This window comes from Hemicordylus capensis, chromosome 4 (genome assembly GCF_027244095.1).
Source record: "Hemicordylus capensis ecotype Gifberg chromosome 4, rHemCap1.1.pri, whole genome shotgun sequence".
NCBI classification, from domain to species: Eukaryota; Metazoa; Chordata; class Lepidosauria; order Squamata; family Cordylidae; genus Hemicordylus; species Hemicordylus capensis.
Window position 1 is genome coordinate 314,635,302 of NC_069660.1, and position 24,295 is coordinate 314,659,596.

Here is a 24,295-nt window from a genome sequence, read left to right on the forward strand (position 1 = left end):
AGAGGTCCATCATCGACTACTAGTCGGAGGGCTATAGGCCACCTCCAGCCTCAGAGTCAGGATTCGTCTGAGTACCAGTTACAGGGGAGTAACAGCAGGAGAGAGGGCATGCCCTCAACTCCTGCCTGTAGGCTTCCAGCGGCATCTGGTGGGCCAGTGTGTGAAACAGGATGTTGGCCTAGATGGGTCTTGGGCCTGATCCAGCAGGGCTGTTCTTATGTTCTTATGCTCAATGGTACATAGGTAGTTTTCTATGTCCATATATGTCCCTCCTAGGACACCTGTTTCTTCTCAGTTACTTCCCTTTGACCTTCTCCTACCATCCCTTCTTTGACTGCCTAACTTCCCTAAGCCTGGCTGGTTTTCCATCAACTCTTCTGCCCGGCCTGCCCTCTCAGCCAATCCTGGGCTGAGATTCATCCTAACCCACACCCAGAAATTCCCTTAGAGGGAACATTTCAATATGAACTTGCCGGGGTTGAAGCAAGCAGATCAAACTGAAGCAAATAAAGAAATGACCGAAAAGAGCAGCACGCTTTGTCTCCAAGCAACAAAGAGGAACATTTTGACAGGAACTTTACCCACAATCCCATGTTCTGCTTGATTTAAGGAGTGAAAGGCAGACAATACATCTTCTATAGCACTTCATAGCATCTGTAGTCAAGAGGGAAAAAAGACATTTTTGTCAGCTTAATTGTCTTTTTTGTCCTCCTATTATTAAAAATGGGATTAGCGAAGGATGAACAACAGAATCGGCTTTCTGTTTAATTTCATTTGAAGGTTGACAATTGTCCATAATAGAAGGACATCAAAAACATGCTCCCCCTTCTCTCATCCCTTTCCACTCTGTTCCACTTCACAGATATTGTGTCTGAAAATGCTTCTTCCTTATCCACTTGCTTTGCTTCCTGTCCACTATACATGCACTAGCTAGCAGGCTGCAAGGTTTCAGAGGCAAGACAAATATATGAATATATACTTTTATTATTAAAGCTGTTACAAGGGGGATTTCCCCCCTCCGGGATCAGAAACAGGCAGGAGTGTTTAAGATAATTATAGACCCAGCAAATGTCCAATAATAACAGCTTATTAAGGGAGGTTGAAAACAAGGGATAAGTGGGCATTCCCACATGACACTGAACACTTAAGGTGAAACATTTGTCTGGGTGCTGTAGTTTAACTTTCTCTTTTAATTACCGGGCTAATCAAATGAATGAATATATATATATATATATATATATATATATATATATATATATATATATGGTTGAATTTATATACTGGCTACATGGGCTTATACTATTATACTCTATAGGAGGGGAGAGAGAAATGGACAGAGCTACCTGAGCAGAGCCAGGGAACTAAGATAGGCTGAGCCCTTCTGGACTTACAGAAGGCCAGTAAGTCAGAGGTGGAGGGAGAAAGGGGTGAGGGGCTGACTGTTAGCTAAAGTGGGGAAATTAGGTCAAAGTCTCAGATGGGGGTGCAGTTCTGTCACAGTATCAATTTAAGCAAGTCTAGTGTATTGGAAAGGATGGGGGAAATGTAATTAAAGCCTCAAAGCTTTATTTAAGGTAGAAATGGGGAAATACAGAAGGAAGAAGATCTGGGTTAGCGAATTCAAGAATTTGACTAGCATTCTAAACGAGAGTCTAGTTGAAGGATTGCTTTAATGAGTGGCTGGAGAGAGAGAAAATGGAGGCAGAAAGAGAGGTGAGAAAGCTTAGGGATATGACTTGAGTTGTTAGTATTACTGATCCTTACTGGGTGTGTTCGGTGCACAGCGGTCAGGAAGGGGGCCTCCTTTCAAGTATGGTGTAAAGAGGAATGCATCCAGGAAGAGGGGCAAAGTGCAGCAGCCACAGCTTGCACCGTGTGAGAGTCTGCAGGGAACAAAGATTCTGGGGATTCTGGATTCTAAAGCCATGCGACTAGCTTAGAGTAGTTATAGTCCCCTTGGGGCTATTGATTCAGTTAGAGTGGCGATCCCATCCTAGAGGCCAAGCAGTTTCTTTCATGCCCACAATGAACAGAGTTCAATGAACAGAGTGCAAAAAGTGTGTGAATCAAGGTGATCCAGTTGACATAGTATACCTGGACTTCCCAAAAGCTTTCGACAAAGTTCCTCATCAAAGACTCCTGAGGAAACTTAGCGGTCGTGGGATAAGGGGGCAAGTACATATGTGGATTGCTAACTGGTTGAAAGACAGGAAACAGAGGGTAGGTATAAATGGAGAGTTTTCACAATGGAGGGAAGTAAGAAGTGGGGTCCCCCAGGGATCTGTACTAGGAGCAGTTCTTTTTAATTTATTCATAAATAATCTAGAAGTAGGGGTAAGCAGCAAAGTAGCCATATTTGCAAATGATACCAAAAGTTTTCGGGTAGTGAAATCCAAAACAGATTGTGAGGCGCTCCAAAAGGATCTCTCCAAACTAGAGGAGTGGGCAACAAAATGGCAAATGCAGTTCAATGTTGGCAAGTGTAAAGTGATGCACGTTGTGAAGAAAAACCCCAACTTCACATATACACTGATGGGATCTGAGCTGTCGGTGACTGACCCGGAGAGGATCCTGGGGTTGTGGTGGACAGCACGTTGAAAGTGTCGACTCAATGTGTGGCAGCTGTGAAAAAGGCCAATTCCATGCTAGGGATCATTAGGAAGGGGATTGAAATTTTATTTTTTTTATTTATTGTTTACAATTTATACCTCGCTCTTCCTCCAAGGAGCCCAAAACTTAAATAATTAAGTTCCTCCTCACAACAACCCTGTGAAGTAGGTTAAAATAAAACTGCCAATATTATAATGCCCTTATACAAAACTATAGTGAGGCCACACCTGGAGCACTGCATACAATTCTGGTCCTTACATCTAAAAAAAGGACATTTTAGAATTGGAAAAGGTGCAGAAGAGGGCAACCAAGATGATCAGGGGCCTAGAGCTCCTTTCTTAACTACAAGGCAAGGCTACAACACCTGGGGCTTTTTAGTTTAGAAAAAAAGACGACTGTGGGGAGACATGATAGAGGTCTATAAAATCATGCATGGTGTGGAGAAAGTGGACAGAGAGAAATTCTTCTCCCTCTCACAGAACACTAGAATCAGGGGGTCATCCCATGAAATTGATTGCCAGGAAATTTAGGGCCAACAAACGGAAGTACTTTTTCACCCAGCACATAATCAACTTGTGGTATACTCTGCCACAAGATGTGGTGCCAGCCAACAACCTGGATGGCTTGAAGAGGGGTTTGGATAACTTCATGAGGGAGAGGTCTACCAATGGCTACTAGTTGGAGGGCTATAGGCCACCTCCAGCTTCAAAGGAAGGATGTCTCTGAGTACCAGTTACAGGGGAGTAACTGCAGGAGAGAGGGCATGCCCTCAACTCCTGCCTGTGTCTTCCAGTGGCATCTGGTGGGCCACTGTGTGAAACAGGATGCTGGAGCAGATGGGCCTTGGGCCTGATCCAGCAGGGCTGTGCGTATGTTCTTATGTTCTCCAGATAGGGCTGAGAAAGACTCCTACCTGTAACTTTGGAGAAGCCACTGCCAGTCTGTGTAGACAATAATGAGCTTTATTGGTCTAATTCAGTAGAAGGCATCTTCCTATGTTCCTAATGGTTGGTCCTCTACGATTTTCTTGGGGACCTGGTGGACTTTAAGTAACGACTGATGGACTAAAACTAGTCAAAGGTCCAGATGGACTAAAAACTAGAGACAGTTCTCAAATAAGTTGTGATTATTTTATTTTCCACCAGGCTATCAACTGATCCAATTATTTTTACTTGATGAATCACCTGGATCATAATCAATACATTGCACAATCTGTTACATGCAAATATATTTGTTTATCACAGCACAATCAATCTAAATGTTTGTAAGACACCAGGTGGGATATCTCAAACTGTGCCTCCCAGTAATGAAATCCAGTGTTTTGCCTTGTATTCCACCAGCACTTAGTCTCTATTGCAGGCTAGGGGTGTGCACAGAATCAATTCCGGTAGTCTGGTTTAAATTTCAGCTGAATTTAAACTGGCTTGCCAGCTCACGAGCTCAGTGAAGTCAAACCGGCTCCTGGTTTGGTTCAGGGGTCAAACCAGGCTGAACCAGATCAGAACTGGTTCAATTCGGCTTCAGGGGACAGGGTTGTAAAGGGGAATCCAGAGAGAGGGCATCTTGTCATTGGAGGTTGTGGTGGTGGTGGTGGCGGTGGTGGTGGCGGTGGTGGTGGCACCACTCCTCCAACTTCTGGACTGTGACTGGAGCTCCAGCATGGCCTGTTTCTGGCTTCTACTCATGCGCTGAAGTCACACAAGTGGCCGCTGTGCATCTATGGAGGCCAGCAACGGGCCATGCTGGAGGGTCAGACTCAGTCTGGAGGTTGGAGGAGCCACGCCACTGCCTCCAATGAAAGGTGTCCTCTCACCGCCACCATTTGGAGTGTTTTTTTAAATACAGGTAAAGTTCCCCCCTTTGCTTGTAAATGGGAATCCTCACCAGATTCCCCTTTACTTGCATGACCCCTTGAACTGCCGAACCGGTTCCGAACTGGTTGCATTAGAACTGGAGCCGCTTCGGCTCAGACTTGGACTGGCACTCAGCTCCGAGCTTAGAGGGTGCCATCTAGGCTGCACTTCCAGGGTGACTGAGCTGAGCATCTAGTCAGGTGACTCCAAAAGCCAGTCCAGGCCCACTGGACCCGAAAGCTAAGCACAAGCACTTCCTCCTTGGTTCCTCAGCTTTCTTTCCTTTGTTTCATTTTAATTGGTTCTTGGTGTTTTGTTGTTTTAATGTTTAATGGGGTTGTGCGTTTTGTATTTTTTCTGTTTCGATTTGTACCAAATCCGAATCAACCCCATTTTGTATTTTGTCCAAAACGAAGCCTTCCGAATCACCCCAGTTTTGTTTTGTATCCGAATTAATCTGAATCTGAATCTGAATTAATTCAGATTTAAAAATGGGTCATATGGTCAAAGGAGTAGGTGGGGGTTATAATGCCCAATGAGTGGAAGCTACCACAAAAATTTCAAAGGAATTGGGCAAACTGCTGATTTTTGGTGAATTTTTGAAGTTTGCACGTCTTTCAGATTTTCTCCATAGGGTATGATGTTGGTTTCAGGAAAAGTATAGCTTCATGTGAGGTGGGGTGAAAGGGTGGCCCAGAGTGGAGTGTGGTTGGTGGTAGTGCCCAGTTGGTGCGAGGAAGCTACCACAATTTTTTCAGAGGAATTTGGCAAAGGGCTGATTTTTTAAAAAATTAATGAAGTTACGTGTCTTTCAGAATTTCCTTGTAGGGTATAATGGAGGTTTCTGCAGTCCCATAACTCCACTTGAGGGGCACTGGGGTGGCCCAGAGCAAGTGGCGGTGTAGTGCACATAGGGTGCAAACAACCCACATGGGTTGCCAACCCATGAAGTACAGGGTTTTGTTCTAGAGGTGTTCTGAGAGTAGATTCTCTGGTAGCATATGAGAGTGGATTCATTGGTTTTTTAAATTAAAAATCTCATTTGCTACCAGAAAATCTAAACCCAACACCTCAAAAACAACAAAGCCCAGTACCCCAATGGGTTAGCAATCCAGGGGGTTGGTTGGCACCCTCTGTGCACTACACCACCACTCGCTTTGGGCCATCCTAGTGCCCCCAAGGTGGAGTTATGGGGCTGCTGAAACCTCCATTATTCCCTATGGGGAAAAATCTTAAAGATGCGTAAACCTCAAAAATTCCTAAGAAATCAGCCCTTTGCCCTATTTGGAATCTGGGTGCACCACCCATGGGGCACTGCCACCCAACCCGCTGTTTTGCCACATAAGCCCCACATAAACAAGTTGAAAGAGTGAAGAGAATGACCAATGAGCCAGCATGGTGTAGTGGTTAGAGTGCTGGACTAGGACCAGGGAGACCCGAGTTCAAATCCCCATTCAGCCATGATACAAGCTGGGTGACTCTGGGCCAGTCACTTCTCTCAGCCTAACCTACTTCACAGGGTTGTTGTGAGGAGAAACCTAAGTATGTAGTACACCGCTCTGGGCTCCATGGAGGAAGAGCAGGATATAAAATGTAAAAAAAATAAAATAAAACTGCCTTGGTACTATGGAACAGCTTCAAATGTTCATTTAACTGAACTGGAGTGAGCCATAGCCCAAACAAATCAGCCTACTGTTCAGAATTGTTGAGATTTATCATCACTGCGTTTAAGAAAGTGCAAAACCATGGATCATGGTTAAAAGAAAGAGAGAAGAAACTAAGATTCCCGGGGATGTCAATAGATTGACAGGTGTGTTCCCCACCCCCCTCTTTTTGTCTCCTGTAGTCCCATGTGGAAGACTTGTCCCTGAAATAGCAAAAGTTGTGAACCCCTTGCTTAGACAACATGTCCCACCAAATTACATTGTGGCCTAAATTCTATTAGACTGCTCAACTTGGGCATCAAAACTTAGACACCACTATAACTCATAAAAATCAGAAGAAAAACAAAATAGCTCTTCAAAAGACCCCTGAACAAGTCAAGAGATTCTTTCTAAACCTTTTGAAAGAAAAACCTGTGTAATTTCAGAACTTTCCTAACCAGCTTCTCGAAAAGCTTCTCCACACAATTTATACCATGGCTTTTAGCAAGAGCTTTTGAATTATATTGAGCTCCCAAAGATATTTGGGTATTTCTGTCTCAAAATGCTATCTTCCAAATCCCTTTGCAAGGTCAGTTTGTATTTCAATCACACTGAATACAACACTTAACTAAACTAGTCATGCTCAACAGTTTTTGCATATCTTATCTTCTACTAATCACTCAACTGGAGTGGAGAGAGTCAGAGAAGTCAATTTCAATTGCAATGCTTTTCCGAAGTACAAAGCATTCTGTCCAAAACACAGTCATTTCGATTTGGAAACAAAAATCTGTTTTTAAATTCTTGATTTTATTTTGGTTACAAAACCTCCGAAACTGCCATTTTTGGGCACAAAACGTTTTGTACCCGAATCAAAATACACAAGCCTAATGTTTAATTGATTTTAAGGTTTTAAATATAACTTTTACAGAATTTTATTGTATTTTAACTTTTGTAAACCGCCTTGAGATGCATTGTCAAAGGTGGCATAAAAATTGAACAATGAATAAAAAAATAAAAACTTGTCTCTTGAGCGAAGCCAAGGCCTAAGCTTCTACCCAATTGCCCCTCTTGCTACCAGCTCTCTTCAGCCTGGCTTTGACTTCACTGTCAACATATCTGGGTCTGGCCCTCCTGAGCCTTTCTGCCATTCTAGAACATGACCCCTGCCTGTTTCTGGCCCACCTGGGATGACAGGTGGGATCTCCAGATCTCGGAGCTTGACTGCTTGGAGCCTGGCTCTTGTTCAGGCTTGACAGTGTCCTTCTGTGAGGGTTGGACTAGAAGATCTCCAAGGCACCTTCCCATTGTAAAATCCTGTGATTCTGAGATCTTGAAGACTGTAAGAGGTAATTCAAAGTTCAAGCAAAAGCTACCATTCCTTGAGAGAAAAAACTCTATAATGTTTCCTTTTTCACTCCCTATCCCCTGCTAACTGAGCAAAGAGGCACTTTTAAAAAGTGGCGGTTCTCTTTATTTAGCAGGAGGAGAGCAACTGGCCCTATCCATCCTCAGCACAGCATCCCTCCAGTACTTCCAGTGACTGTTGCTGGTGCCTTTCTTATGTTTCTTTTCAGATTGTGAGCCCTTTGGATACAGGGGACCATCTTATTTATTTATTATTTCTCCATGTAAACCGCTTTGGAAACTTTTGTTGAAAAGTGGTATATAAATTGTTGTTGTTGTTGCTGTTGTTGACTATCTTGGCAAAGAGGCACCTTTTAACGTAGTGATTCTCTTTATTTAGCAGGGGGAGAGTAACTGGCCCTATCCACCCCCAGCACAGTACCTCCGGTGACTGTTGCTGGTGTCTATCTTATGTTTCTTTTTAGATTGTGAGCCTTTTGGAGACAGGGATCTATATTATTTATTTGTTATTTCTCAGTATAAACCACCCTGGGCCATTTTTTGAAGGGCGGTATAGAAATCAAATAAATAATAACAAATAATAATAAATAAATAATTATGTTTCTTTTTAGATTGTGAGCCCTTTGGGGCCGGGAGCTCCTTTTCTTTCTTTCTTTCTTTCTTTCTTTCTTTCTTTCTTTCTTTCTTTCTTTCTTTCTTTCTTTCTTTCTTTCTTTCCTTCCTTCCTTCCTTCCTTCCTTCCTTCCTTCCTTCCTTCCTTCCTTCCTTCCTCCCTTCCTTCCTTCCTTCTTTCTTTCTTATCCATGTAAACTGCTTTGGGAACTCTTTCTGAAAAGCAGTATATAAATATTCACATTCATATTCGTCTTCATAGTGCAGCACAGCAAAAATTGCTACCAAAAAGAATTACTTGTGTTCTTAATTTGCAACTGCAGTCAAAGTTTCTTCTCGTCTGTTACTATTTGCCCACACCAATTAATCAAATAAAGTTTTAGTTGATCCATCTTTCAAAGAAAGGTTGCAATCCAGATTAATTTGAAATCCAGATGAGATATTTCAGCCTGGCAAGAGGGGGAATTGGGAAATAACTACAGGTTAAACACCAGTTCTAGAATTGTTTTCACCATACAAAGTTCTTTGCAATTCTAATGGCATGCAGCAATGCCCAACTTCATGAGGTGTTATACTGACTGTTATCCTGTTATACAGTCCAAAATGAGGTCTGGGCAGGCCTCAGCAGGATAGCCCCATGTAAGCTGCCTAGAGCAGAGTTTCTCAGCCTTGGGTCCCCAGATGTTGTTTTTGTGATAGGCTATCATGGCAGAGGTGATAGGGTTTGTAGTCCAACAACATCTGGGGACCCAAAGCTGAGAATTCCTGACTTATACAAATCTATGGTGCAGCCACATCTGGAATACTGCATACAGTTTTGGTCACTGTATCTTAAGAAGCACATTGTAGAACTGGAAAAGGTGAAGAAGAGGGTAATCATCTGATCAGGGGCCTGGAGCACCTTCCTTAGGAGGCAAGGCTACAACATCTGGGGTTACAAGGCTACAACATCTGGGAAAAGAGGAGACTAAGGGGAGACATGATCGAGGCTGTATACATTTTTGTATAAAATTATGCATGGACTAGAGATTGTGGACAGAGATACATTTTTCTCCCTCTCTCACAACATTAGAATCAGGGGCCATCCCATGAAACTGAAGGTTGGGAAATTTAGGACCAACAAAAGGAAGTACTTTTTCACACAGAGCATAATTAATCTATGGAATTCTTTGCCATGGGATGTAGTGATTGCCACCAGCTTAGACAAATTCATGGAGTACAGGTCTATCAATGGCTACTAGTCTGAGGGCTATAGGCCACCTCCAGCCTCAGAGGCAAGATGCCTCTAAATACCAGTTGCAGGGGAGCAACAGCAGGAGAGAGGGCATGCCCTCAATTCTTGCTTGTGGGCTTCCCAGAAGTATCTGGTGGGCCACTGTGTGAAACAGGATGCTGGATCAGATGGACCTTGGGCCTGATCCAGCAGGGCTCTTCTTATAGAACTCAGTGCTACAAAATTTGGCAATTGGCCATTAGCATAGGGGACATGCAGATTTGTAGCGGACAGGCTTCTCAGCAGATTTTTATCCACAATGGCTAAATAAAACTTCCAAGTATAGAGGCACTGTACCTCTGAATAGTAGATATCTGGTATCTGATATCTGGAGATCAAAATCAGGGGAGAGCTGTTGCCTTTGTGCCCTGTTTGGGTGCTTTCCAGAAACAACTCTTTGAAAACTGAATGCTGGATTAGATAGAAAGAAATGCTTTAGATGAAGACAACATCTATTAGCCATGACAGCTGTGTGGACGGAGCCCCCATGTTCAACAGTACATCTCTTAAGAGCAGATAGCTAGAGGGGCAAACAAATTCATGGAAGAAAAGACTAATAAGAGCTATTAACCATGATAGCAAAATGCAGTCTCAGGATACAGAGAAAGCAAGCCAGATGCAGGGAAAAACTAGCTCTGCTCTGGTTATGGGTTCTTAAGAGGCACTTCCTGGGCCATTGTTGGAAGAAGGATGCTAGCATGGATAGGCCTTAGGTCTGATCCAGCAGGGTTCTTCTTAGACACAAAGAAGCTCTTTTCATGATCAATGAGAAGAGCTTCCGGCGGGTCTGTGGGGAGAGCGAGTTAATGTACCCCTCCATGCAAATGATCGCTGAGCTGTCCCTGGGTGGCATGATTATCAGTTCCATCATGGAGCCAGTTGGGGTGGTGGTGATCGGGTGCCACTTGGCACCCCAAAGTCCCAGGATGCCACACGTGAGTGCATGGGGCATCCTGGGGAGACCCCCAGTACTGGGAGGTTTGTTTCAGCCTCCAGGCAGGGTTCTCCTCATGTGTCGCCATGGCACGGAACCGCACTGCAGCAGCACATGACCAGAAAACCCGGGTTTGGGTTAAGGGGAGGGCTTCTTTGGTAGGCGAGCTGCCAGAGAACCACTGGGCTTGTCTGTGTGCCCGGTGGTTCACATAAGGGGGGGGGCAGGCTGGGCTCCTTTAGCTTGGTTTCCCCCCATTGTGAGAATAGCCTCAACGACATCTCCATTGCCCTTTGCTTTTAACAATCTGTAATAGGCATGTAGCACAAGTTTGTTGTGTTTTCCCTTTCTAATAACCTCATTCAGGAATTCCACGAGCAGGAAAGTCAATAAGAACTTATGTGTGAGTTGTTGCTCAAACATCCCAAGTTCCCTGTTGTATGAAATATTTAGCAAACAAGACAACACCTGCTAGCCAAGAACACAATCCCTTTTCGGAGCAAACTGGTTGCAATGTTGATAATGATTTTGCTCCACATCCCAGTGAAAGTGGGTCTTTCTTTATACAGCCGTAGATTTCAAAGATTCTACACAGGACAGAGGCTACACATGTAGAGGCTGTCAAAAGCAACAGCGGCACATCTTTACTCATTTCATAACATCTGGTAAAATTCACCTTTGTCCTGTCTAGGGCAGGATTTAGGGGCTGGTGACCACCTGAAGTCCTGGGCTTTGGGTAAGTTAGAAACGTCTGTTAGTCTTAAAATGAACATCTTAAGAACTAATCTGCCTACTTCCCTTCACTATAATCTTAATTGATTATTATCATCTTCACAAGTTAGCCCACTTCACCTCAAAGCTCCTCCATCTTGAATTGGGGGGATGACATCACCACAAACTATTCTGTTAAGGTGTCCCTACATGTCCCTACAACTGTACCAAATTTGGTTCAAATAGGTTCAGGCAATGCAAAGTTGATAGGGGGACACATGGACACACACACACACACACACACACACACACACACACACACACAGAGGTGAGGTGTCCCTGTGTGTCACTCACTGCAACTGTACCAAATTTGCCTCAAATTGGTTAGACGGTCCACAAGTTAGCCCACTTGTGCCTCAAACGTGTATGTGTCTGTCATCTTGAATCAGGGTGGATGACATAACAATCACAAACTATGCCACTGAGGTGCCCCTATGTGTCCCTACAACTGTACCCAAATTGCTTCAAATTGGTTAGGCGGTTCACAAGTTAGCCCACTTGTGCCTCAAATGTTCGTGCATCTGCCATCTTGAATTGGGGTGGATGACATTATCACAAACTACATTGTTGAGGTGTCTCTATTTGGCTGTTGAACCAAATTTGGTTGAAATCGGTTCAGGCATTGCAAAATTAATAGGGGGACACATGGAAACATGGACACTTGCACAAAGCTGAGTGATCTCATAATTTCTTTCCTTAAGGAAAGTAGGTTAAAAATGCTTCAATAAGACTAAAAAAACCAAATTGGATTTTAGTTGCTTCGTGATGGCATCCAGATATACACTCCTCACCAGGGGAGCCACATATGCCTTATATGAAGTCATATCCAATGTCCCCCTTGGGGAAAGGAACATAGATTAGTGGAAGAGTATCTGATTTGCATACAGAGTCTCAGGTTCAGTCTCTGCCAGCATCTCCAGGTAAGGCCGGGGAATAGCCATATGAGACCCGGGAGAGTGGCTGCCAGTCCATGGGCAGCTTCATATGATCTTCCACAAGTCTGGTGCTTGGGAACCAATGTGTTTCTCGGGGAGCACATGCTCCCAGTGCTGTGTTGTCAGAAACTGCCAAATAGGGGTGTGCATGAATGGTTTGGTGTCAAACTGGTTCGACATGAACCGGGCCAGTTTGGCAGCTTAATCACAGATCGAACTGGGGGTGGTTCAGTCCGTGATCAGACTAAGCCAATCCCAGTTCGGATGGACCGGTTTGGCACTGAATGGGTGGCTGGGGGTGGTGTTGAGAGAGGTAGTTAAACGGTCTTCTTACCACCCAGTGCGGCTGCCGACACCACTGCTCGTCTTCCCAGCACAGGCCATATCTGAAGCATGTGTGATGCTCCCTTCTTTACCGAGCTGCCCATGCAGCAGTGGCTCGGTTCTGGCCTATGCACATCACAGGAGCCAAGACCCTCAATCCTAACTGGATTGCTCTTTACGAGTATTAGCCACTGAACTGCAAAACTGTTTTGGTCAAATGTACTGGACCAGCCAGGGGCAGTAGGTATGACTGATGTGGTTTGGCAGCATTCGGCTTGGCTCGAATTCAATTCGAATTTGAGCTGAAATACAGTTTTTGGTTCGTGCACACTCCTACTGCCAAAGTCTTGTTCCCAAGTTGGGCTGCTGAAAATCACCCAACATTTACTGCCCAACTCCAAATGTAGGTTAGAAATGTCAGGTGAATGTGTGCAGCCCTGCTCAGGAACTGTAGTTCAGATGAATTGCATGCCCCACGGAAACCAGAGGTTTCCGGGCACCAGACTTGTGGTGGATTCTGTGAAGCTGCCCAATACTGAGCTAAATGGACCAACAAGTCTGACTTTGTATAAGCCAAGGCAGAAGCTTCCTATGTAGATTCTAACAAGGAAATAGATTTTTATATTCCAAAACACTTGATGCAGTTTAAAGACTTAAAGATTTAAAGATGCAGTTTCAGTTCTTTAAAATTTTACAGTTTTAATCTGTGGGTGATTTTTAAATTGTTAAATTGTTTTAAGTTTTTGTATATATTTTAACCTGTTTTATGCTATTGTTAACCGCCCAGAGACGAAAGTTTGGGGTGGTGTACAAATTTGACACACACACACACACACACACACACACACACACACGGGACAAATAATGTATCTCTGTTTAACCTCTGATTCACATAGCTCATTTCAAAGTTAATTATACATGAAATGATTTGCTCAGCATCCCATTCTTGTAACATCTACATCGTCTGATTTATTGTATTTCCAGTTTCATTATTTCAGGGTGGGTTTTGGTTTTTTTTAATGGCAAAAAGTGAACTTCAGCAGAGGTCTGTCCTGAAATATATATATATACTAGTATTTTTAAGCCCGTTATAATAACGGGCGCTAGCCTTTCCCCCCCCACCCTTTATGTTTGTGTGTGTGTGTGTTTGTCTGTGTGGTTTTTTAAAAAAGAAAATGCTGCCAAGAGGAGACGGAGACCGGGCCGGGGAGATGGAGGCCGGGACCGGGGGCCGAGCAGAGGCCGTAGAAAGCATTAAAAAAAATGCAGCCGCCGCCGTTGCTGCCGAACTCCCACCCTCCCTCCCAACTTCCGAGACCACCTTACCCCGGCCCGTGTCAGTTGGGCAAAGAAAGCCCTTAATTGAAGGGGGAGAGAGGAGCTCGCAAGCAGAGCTCCTCTCTGAGCAAAGGCTCTTCCTGAACTGACACTATGGACGCGAAGGACCCAAAAGGCGTCCTTCGTGCCCATGGCTCCGCCGCCGCCTGGGCCACGCCGCGTCCTCTGGCCGAGGCGGCGGCTTTTCCGCCGCCTCGGCCACTTTCCCCCGCCGTCGCTTACCCAGCTTCTTCGGGGTGGCCACTTCTGGCCGCCCAAGATGGCCTCTGGGTGCTGGCGGTCGTGACTCCCTTGCTCTTTTATTAGAGAAGGATATATATATATATATATATATATATATATATATATATATATGCGCTTTGTTGGGTCCAAATTAGGCAGCAACTCCAAACCATTATTTTCAATTTACAGTGTTGCCTTGAAAAGAGTTTTACAAAATCAAAAGGTGGTTTTTAAAAAAGCCGTAGCATGTCATGGCCCCAGATTGTGGAGGGTGACAAACTGCTCTCAAATGACTCTCTAAAGTCAACATACTCCATTTTAACCTGAAAAGCCGTAAACATGCTGGGAATTGGTAATTATTCCCTATAAGCCTGCCCCCAAATGTAAATTACTAATTAAAATATAAATTAATCCTTGCAAATGAGTACCTGCTGCCTCCTGAATGATGAGCAAAAAGAAAGTTTTATGCAGCTAATTAATGTTATTGCCTATTAGCCTTATTTACATAAGGTGATATAATTCATGGGGCTCAGGGTGTCGCTATGTAACTTTTTACAGTGAGGACACTGATTTGGCTTTGTGCATTCCACACTGCAAGTTTGCTTTAGGTTCTCCATCACGGTTCCCTTAATCCTATGGAAGGTAATTTTTCTTTGTTGAATGGGAATGGCTGCTCCAAAAATAAAGGAGGAAGAGTAAAAAAATGGCTCTTAAGCATTTCCCAATAAATGAAAGTTAATACTCAGCTGTGTTTAAGTCCCGATGGACTCAATAATTATTTGCCAGTCTTAGATCTGACTGCTTGTTTGTGAGCTACAGATGACAAATGGGGAGCATTAAGATGTAAAATTCCTTCTGGATTAATACATAATTTTAAATACTTCAGCACAGCTCCACTATATATGAATATGCATAATGACAATTGGTCTCCAGTTGATGCAGTGCCTCCCCTCCCATCCCGGAATATTTTTTCACAGCAGAAATAGAATCTCATTAGAAGCTTGCAACCAAATAACTGGCTGGCTAGTTCAAATAAAAATGTGAAGGGGCTCCTTCTCCCTTACCTTGCCTACCACCCAGTTTTTCTTCCCAATCAACAGCCTGCTTTGCAAAACTACTCCTGTCCCTGTGACCAGTGTGCAGTGTTATCCCAGCCAAACTGACAGAAGCCTTTCCCTCACAGAAATTGAAGTGGGGCTGAAGGCCCAGTTTTGTTCCTAGAGAAGTTAAAATGTGGGTAAAGATTCTATGTCATTATACTAGCTGAGCCGATTGTTGTATTCTGTCTAGCAACCTTTCATGTTTTGTTAATTAGAAGTTTGTCCTTGTGGGGATCCTGTAGAGAGCTGGTGTGTGTGTGGGGGGGGGGGGGCAGAGTTAGAAAGACAAGGGATGGAAAGGAGAAGGAGAAAATGGAGATGTTTCTGAATAAACTGTTAGTTAAATCTACATAAGATTACTTTGTGTTTACGATGGAAGCCTCTATAAACCTAAGCAATGTCAGAGGTCTCACTGCCATAAGCACATTACAATAACAGATGGCACAATCATATGTAGATCTTCTGCAAACATTCTATTTTCTGTTTTTCATGCCTTTTGATAATGTTTTGACTAAGTGTGTACAGAACCAGTTCATCACCACTGCCACGAAGCTGCTGCCACTGGGCCACGACAGATAGGGTGCCCACTTGCCTGACTCCCCAACCTGCCCTTTCAACCCCCTTTCAGTGTCGGGATCTCCCTTTGTTACTTACTGGATTCCACTTTACAAGCATCCCAAACTGGGTGAAACTGGGCCAAACCAGTTCGACCCAGTTCACGTACAAGAACCAGTTTGTGGACTGGCTGTTTGGTTCGAATTCAGTTCAGATTCGAATGCTTCCATACACACCCCTACTTTTGACTCCTTGGCTTAGAGCAGAGAGAAAGAAGAATTGTTCAGCTAATTTTGTTATGTAATGAGAATACAAGGTATTCAATACTTAGGAAAACTTTCAGCCTTGCAGAATAAAATAAACAATGTCAAATGACATGCCTGTTCCCCCCCCGCTCTTTCAGACAATACAATTCAATCTAATTTTGATCCAAACAGCAAAACACAATTGAGACTATGTTGGGCTGCCTTTGAACATAGCCTAGAAACTGCAGCTGGTACAGAATGCAGCAGTCAGGTTGGTCTCCTAGCTTACCTGAAGAGATCATATTGCACCCATTTAAAAACAACAACACGGGCTGCCAATAAGTTTCCGGGCGAAATACAAAGTGCTAGTTATTACCTATAAAGCCCTGAATGGCTTGGACCCGGGGCAAGAGTGTAGCTATAATTGAGTGGATGGGTTCAAAGAAACTGGCACCCCCAGCTCCACCCCTCCCTATTTTCTCCATTATCTCCCTTACTCAGAGGGGCTGCCAGAGAGAGGGGTGAACATGCCCCCTCCCTAGCTACGCCCCTAGCCTAGAGTATTTAAGATAGTGCCTTCTTCGTCATAAACTTTGGCACATATTAAGATCAACTGGAGAGGTTCAGTTGCGGTTGAAACTGGCTCATTTGGTGGTTATGCAAAACTAGCCCATTTCTAGGGTTGCCCCAGGACTTTGGAATGTGCTTCCTTAGAGCCTTCCCTGTTCTGGATGTTTTTAAGAAGGACCTGAAAACATACCTGTTTAGTAGGGATTTGTGAACAGGTTCGAATTTGAACCTGTTCAAAGTCAAACTGGTTTGGTTTGATGGCTTGATGTTGAGCCGAACCCCCCCCCCCATGTTTGGCTCGACATCAGACTGAACCCCCCCCAGCTGTTCAGGGGGGTTCACAAGGGGGCTTCTCTGAGGCTGTGGGGTGGGGGTCCACGGAGGTTCCCCCTCCCCCTGCTGGCCTTCCTTATGTCTAAAAGCACCCAGTTTGGGTGATCTTAGGCCCTTTCTGGGCCTTTCCTCATTGCAGCGGCCATTTTGGAGGCCGTCGCACATGCACAATTGGTCCTGTGTAGCAGGGTTACACAGGTGTGTCCAGGTTACCCAAGCGGAACCCGGGGGCGGGGGCAAAACAAAACTGGCCTGATCGGGTTTGAGGCCGGTTTCTCTCTCTCTCTCTCTCTCTCTCTCTCTCTCTCTCTCTCTCTCTCTCTCTCTCTCTCTCTCTCTCTCTCTCTCTCTCACACACACACACACACACACACACACCATAGTTGAATCTTTCCTTCATTTTGTCAGAACTTTATGCGACATAATTTCTTTCTCTCTTACTGTTTGGACATGTGCTTTGTCGGGTGTGTAATCAATACAAGTTGAAGGATGGATGCATTCAGTCCCAAGTAAACAAAGTTACAATGTATTGGCAAAAAGTTTTCTGTATTGGATTTTTCGTTAGGTGAAAGTTGGCATTTCCAATCTATCAGCATGCCGAACCAACATTTCCTCCTTAGCGACAGGCAGCAAATGCTCAGCATCTTGTTTTAAACTGTAATGAAACATGTCATTGATCAAGTCTGCTCCCAACCTGTGATGGAATCCATCATTCCAACAGAGCATCCGACAGGCTGATGTTTGGACGTCGGGAATCTCTCACCTGATAGATGGCTGTGTCTAGCCATCCTCCCTCTCTGACAACAATCCTTTTGACAGGATGAAGAGGTGGAATAAGGAGTTTCATCACTTTCTACAGAGCTCATAACTGATTCCTTTCCACAATGAGGGAAACCGGTGAAAGAATTGTTCTGTTTCTTGAATTTTTTTTTAATTAGAAAGACATGAAAGGCACGTTTGCTTGACAAAGGGTTAGTTTCAAAGTTCAAATTGCTGATTCATATCCTATTGTGGAAGAGGGAGGCGAACTGGTCCTATAGTAGTGAGCATGAATTGTCCCCTTCGCTAAGCCAAGGGGACCAGGTCTGCCCAGGTCTGTCCTAGTTTGCATCTGAATGGGGGACTACATGTGAGCACAGTAAAATATTCCCCTTAGGGGTGGGGCCTCACTGGGAAGAGCATCTGCATACTTGCATTCAGAAGTCTCCAAGTTTCCTCCCTGGTTTCTCTAGATAGGGAGGAGATAGAAACCTGCCTTTAACCTTGGATAAACCACTGACTGTTGGTAGACAGTACAGAAGAACCTTGATAATCGTGGGGGTTCTATTCCGGGCTGCAGCCATAGATATGGAGAACACGAATATCGAGTCATTGGGCCTATGGGATTGCAGGGGTTAGGTTTCTGGTCAAAAGGATTGAAATGGCAGAAAATTGGCTGAAAATAGCCTAAAATTGGCCAGATTTTGTGGGGGAGAGCTTCTTACCATGCTTTACTGCTCCCCCTGAATCGTGCTGTGCCCCCAAATAGGCCAAATATTGGCCAAAAATCGACACCCCCCCATTTTTTTACAAAGACAGGAGCCATTTCTCCGTTGAAGAAAATGGCGGCCAGAAATGACCTCTGGGGTCATTTCCAGCCACCTTCAACCCGCAGATACATGAGATAATCATGTTTCCCCCTCTGCATATGCCGAGGTTGGGTGTCTTTTCCCTGACCGCAGATACGCGAACCTGCGGATAACGAGGTCCACCTGTACTGAGCTAGATGGACCTATGGTCTGACTCAGTATAAGGGAGCTCCCTATATTCCCATGAAAATAATTATGTGGTGACCCCCCTGCCCCACTCAGTGTCTGATAAAATAGTAAGGGCCACACTAGATATTGCAGTAAGTGCTTGGCTGCCGTCCAAAATGGCAGCCATACATTTAGCTCCTTTCTCCCCCTCAGCAGCAGTGAGTGCAACTTCCTAACATACTGACATCATGATAGATTGCATTTTCCCCTCCACTGCAACGGACAATGAAATGCAAATGTAAGGAAACATATGGAATTGATTGGCAGCAGTGTTCCCTCTAAGGTGTGCACGTGTGTGCACGCTCACAGTTTTTGATGTCCACTCAGTTAATTTTAGATCCCTCTCGGGTTGAATCAGGAAGGCCCCATTCTGAATGCATGTGCACACACACTGGCCTTGATACTGCCACCCAGAACAAAACTCATTCCGCACACAGATGAAAAAAATTAGAGAGAACAATGATTGTCAGGACAAATAGAAAAGTACTTCTTCACACAACACATAATTAATTTACAGAACTCGCTACCACAAAATAATAAATAAATAATAAATAATTTTATTTATTTATTTATTTATTTATTTATTTATTTATTTATTAGATTTGTATACTGCCCTTCCAAAATGGCTCAGGGAGGTTTACAGCATGATAAAAACAATTAAAACAAGTTAACAATTAAAATCAAACTTTAAAAACCACAATAAAACCAATTAAACAGCTAAAAACCATGGGAATCAGGGCAACCGTTTAAAATAATTTAAAACGGTTGGTCAATCATTTAAAACCCAGGAAGGCCAGGCAAAACAGATAGGTCTTAAGGGCTCTCCTGAAGGCCAGTAAAGAATTCAAATTGCAGATATCTGCCGGAAGTGCATTCCACAGCCCTGGAGCAGCTACTGAGAAGGTCCGCCTCTGCGTTGCCACCAGACGAACCGGTGGCAACTGGAGACGGACCTCCCCAGATGACCTTATCGTGCAGTGGGGATCATGTAGAAGAAGGCACTTTCTTAGATAATGATAATGATGAATAAATAAATGATAAAAATAATAATTATTATTATTTTTAATTTTATTTATATATGCTTTTCAACAAAGAAGTTATCAAAAGGGTCCACAAAGAAAAAGGAAAAATAATACAGTTGCCTGTCCCCAAAGGGCTCACATTCTAAAAACAGGCAAAAAGTGGACACCAGCAACAGCCACTGGACAGATGCTGTGCTTGGGTTGAATGAATGCCATTGTTCTCCTCTGTTAAGTCAAAGTGTCACTACTTTAAAAGGTACATCTTTGCTCAATTAGCAAGGGTTGGTTTAGTGATTGCTCACTACAGTATATGAGCCAACTAGGCTAGTTGGTACTATCTGGGGAATAAATGCTCATTGTGATTTACAATGAGGTCTACAGTGCTTGACTTGGAAAAGAATATTCTCCAGTGCATTTTCATGGACCCAAACCCATTGCCACACCCATCAGGGTCAAACCTTGAAAGCTCTGAGGATGAAGCGCCATTATGGACCCCAGGTCCCCAGACACAGCTGCACAACCTGGCCCCGAGGCTCTGTCCAGGAACCCCATCGCTACTGGGTCAGGTCTAGTTAAGGACTTAGCTGAGGAGGTGTCATGGGCCTGATCCTGATGCCTTACCCATCCGACACAAGTGGAAAAAGCTCGGGAGATGAAGGTCCAGAATGGATCACAGACCTTCTTGTGGTGCCAGTGCCTCACAGTCCCAAGGAGCCAATAACAGATTTGAATGTAGAACCACCAGTACCAGGAAGTGAGGAAGAGGATTCAGGAGAGTTGGCACTACAAGAAACAGCCATGCAGGAAGAGCCACCACCCTTAGCATGCCCAGGAGACACCCCATATAATCTGACTCAGAGGAATCCCTGGAACCATCACCTGTGGTGAAGAAATCATTGGCCCACTGGAGGAGCTTCAGTTTAAGAAACAGGCCATGGCCCTTTTAAGTACTGCTGACTCTGGAAGTGTAGGGAGGATCCTGAGGCAGGTCTAGTTAAGGACTCAGTCTGGGAGGAGCAGTTGTTGTTGTTGTTATTATTATTTACATTTATATCCCACTCTTCCTCCAAGGAGCCCCTACATACTTGAGTTTCTCCTCACAAGAACCCTGTGAAGTAGGTTAGGCTGAGAGAGAAGTGACTGGCCCAGAGTCACCCAGCTAGTATCATGGCTGAATGGGGATTTGAACTCGGGTCTCCCCGGTCCTAGTCCAGCACTCTAACCACTACACCACGCTGGCTTAGCTCTCAGCCTGACCCTTGTGTGTTCCCTTGTAGAACTCATCTCCTGGCATGACCTTGACTTCTTACCTGACCTGCTTTCTTGCTCTTGTGTGAATTTGAGCGTGGATTGTGCCTGTACCTGTGTTATCTTGCTCTCATACAGACCTGACCTCCAGGCTTCTGACCTTGGCTTGGTGACCCTGATTGATGTCTCACCCCATGCTGGCAGACCAGCACTGCATAGCCTAGATGGTACATGACGGGTGAAACTCTTTAGGAAGGGGGCATTCCACAACACAGGGTGCCACTGCTGAAAAGGCCCTGCTCCTTGGCCCATACTCTACTATTGCCTTCAAATGTATTATGAGTTGTAGAGGAAGTGGTTCACTGCCCCGCCCCCCATTACTTTTGCACCATCTGCAAGAGTCATGGACAACTGAAGAGGGCTCTCCTGTACTTTCCTTAATGTATCTCAAACCCCAGAAACAGGCTCTTTTCCCCAGAAGAGAACTGCAGTGAAAGGTATTATTAAAAGACAAGTTTATAATTTAGAAGCAGCTGTCTTTTTTATAGTTCTTTTCACCACATACCTTCCTGTGCTAGAAAAAGGGCAACTGAAAACTCATCGGGCTGAGTAATTGCCCATGAATCACTCTTAAGAGTCTAGGGTCCTATCTTATGGATTTTTTTAGGGGGGGAAACACAATTGTGTTTCAATCACTGCCCTTTATGGGATGCCTTCAAGGGGACTAATTTGCTACTTTCCTAAATGCTGCCTTTTGCTTCAGGTGCTAAGGTGTTCCAAGCTCTCCTGGGATAATCACCAGTGTGCTGGTTTTGTGGTGGGCCTCACAGCTAGATGATTGCGGCAAGTGTTTGTAATTGCTTCTGTAGCACTGCACATACAAAACTGCTTTATACTGAGTCAGACCATTGGTCCCTCTATTTCAGTGTTGTCTACACTGACTTGCAGCAGGGCCCCAGGGTTTCAAGAAGAGGTCTTTCTCATCTGACATGGTGAGACCTACTGCATGCAAAACGTGTGCACTATAGGAACATAGGAAGCTGCTGTATACTGAGTCTGGGTGCATATGAGTGGGAGACTAGAAGTATGAGCACTGTAAGATAGTCCCCTTAGGGGATGGGGCCGCTCTGGGAAGAGCATCTAGGTTCCAAGTTCCCTCCCTGACTTCTCCAAGATAGGGCTGAGAGACATTCCTGCCTGCAACCTTGCAGAAGCCGCTGCCAGTCTGTGAAGACAATACTGAGCTAGATGGACCAATGGTCTGACTCAGTATATGGCAGCTTCCTATGTTCCTATGTTAGTAGTATGTGAAGAAGTCATGTCAGGAGCTTCTGACATTCCCATGACCTAGGAAGCTTCCTTATACCATGTCAGACCATCTGTCCACTCAGTACAATATTATCTACATTAATGGGCAGGCAGCTCTCCAAAGTTTTAGGCAGGAGTCTCTCTCAGAGCTATCTTGGTGATGCTGTCAGAGCTATCTTGGTCCCAGGGGTTGAACCTGGGACCTTCTGCAAGCATAGCAAATGTTTGGCTTGCAACCACAGAGCTATGGCCCCATCTTCCAAGGGCAGGGCCATCCCTAGTGGAGTGTGGGGCTGGAGGCGAATCAGCATGTGCGGGGCCTCCTTAACATTTCATATCATCACAGAATCATACTGATGGATGACATACAGTGTAAATAGTGAGAGTGAGGTTTTGGGACATGTCCAAGCAGCTTGTACATATCATGGACATATCATGCATTTCTAAAGAAATACAAATAAAAATCACAACACATGCTTCACAGTTCTTAGACCTTCTGGGTTGCAAATCAACTTGAGCGTAGTGCATTCATAAATAAATAAATTAAATTAATATTGTTTGTTCCAGTTTTTGTAATTTTCTGCCATGAAACAAGCCACTTATAGGACTTTTGGGATGGGTTTTATTTATTTATTTATTTTTAAAAAACCCAATATTTGTCCAATCCACTTCAGTTTCATTATACATATTCCTCCCTCCTTGCCCTACATCTCTGCTCAGTATTAAAGCCCTATGCTAAGTCATTTCCAGGACAGGTGACCTAAAGGCTGGGGCAGAAAGGGGGACGTTTTACCCTTTTTTAATGAAGGCAAAGGGCAGATTCTTCTATATAGGGGTGGAATAATGGTCTAAGGGGTGGGGTGGGGGCTTCAGTTCCAGACATTTTTGTAATTTTCGGCCATGAAGCAAGCCACTTATAGGACTTCTTGGATGGGTTTTTTTTTTTTTTTTTTTAAGAAAAAAATTAAAAAACAACAATTTGTCCCATCCATTTCAGTTTAAATATACATATTCCTCCCGCCCTGCCCTACATCTCTGCTGAATGCCAAAGCCCCATGGCAAGCCAATCCCTAAATATAGAACCACAAAAAGGAAATCTCATCACCCCTCCATTACTACGGCTGGGCTGGGCAGAGGGTCTGCAGAGAGCTCTGGTACTGGACACTCTCTGCCTGCCTGCTTCTTTCCTGAGCTTCAGGCTTCAGGGAGGCCTGCATGAAGCCTCTCTGGAAGCCCCGCCCACTCACCAAACATCTGAGAGGCAGGTGAGAGGGAGTTCTAACTGCTTGCCTGGGAGCCTTTCAAGCTGCACACAGACACAAAAGATGGGGTCTGGCTGGGCTGAGGGAAAGATAAGTGGCTGGGACTGGGGAGAGAGGAGGGCAGGCTGCACGGCAGTGTGCCCAGAGTGGGGCCTGTGCCAGCACAGGGTTTGGGGCAATTGCCCCGGCCGCCCGCCCTAAGGTCAGCCATGTCCAAGGGGAATATCTCACAGCAGATAGCACTCACATGTTGTCGCCCATCCAAATGTGATTATTCCAGGGCAGACCCTGCTTAGCAAAGGGAACAATTCATGCTTGCTCTTCTCCCCGAGCTTTTGACATAATCACAGCATCACAGGAGGAGCACATGGTTCTTCTCATGTCAGAAAGATGTCAGCAGGACCTTGGACTGGGTGGTGAAGGAGGGAGAGGGACAGCCAGGAAAACACATTAAGGGTCTTCCCACTGTGGAATCCTGCTTGCAAGTTAATCTAATCTTAGGTACACCCACTCCAACCTTTAAAGATCACTTCTTGCTGTACGGATTCATCAAGCCTTTTGGGGTCACCGTGTGCTTTAGCAACAAAGCTGCTATTAACAGCAGAGCATTATCTCGTAGATCAAGGCATAAGGAACTGAAATAGAATCAAAATGAATAGAAAAAAACTATTTTGGGTTTGTCAGTTGATAAAAAGAATCAAAACAAATTGTCCTATTCTTTCTGCTTTCCCTTTTCACGTTCACAACACGGTTCCTGTCTTTGCAATGCTGAGACTGACAGGGGGACTGTGAAGAATGTCTATTTTTAAAACATTTCCCTTCAAAATGTCAAAAGCTGCCCAAATAGGAAAGGCATGGATTGCTGTTGCTGGATGGTTTCAAGAGGCCTATCAGTTTTCTCTTCTGCACCTTCTATGTAGTCAGTTGAAGTTGGTTGGTTGCCATGGGGTACAAGAATACCCCCCACCCACATGCT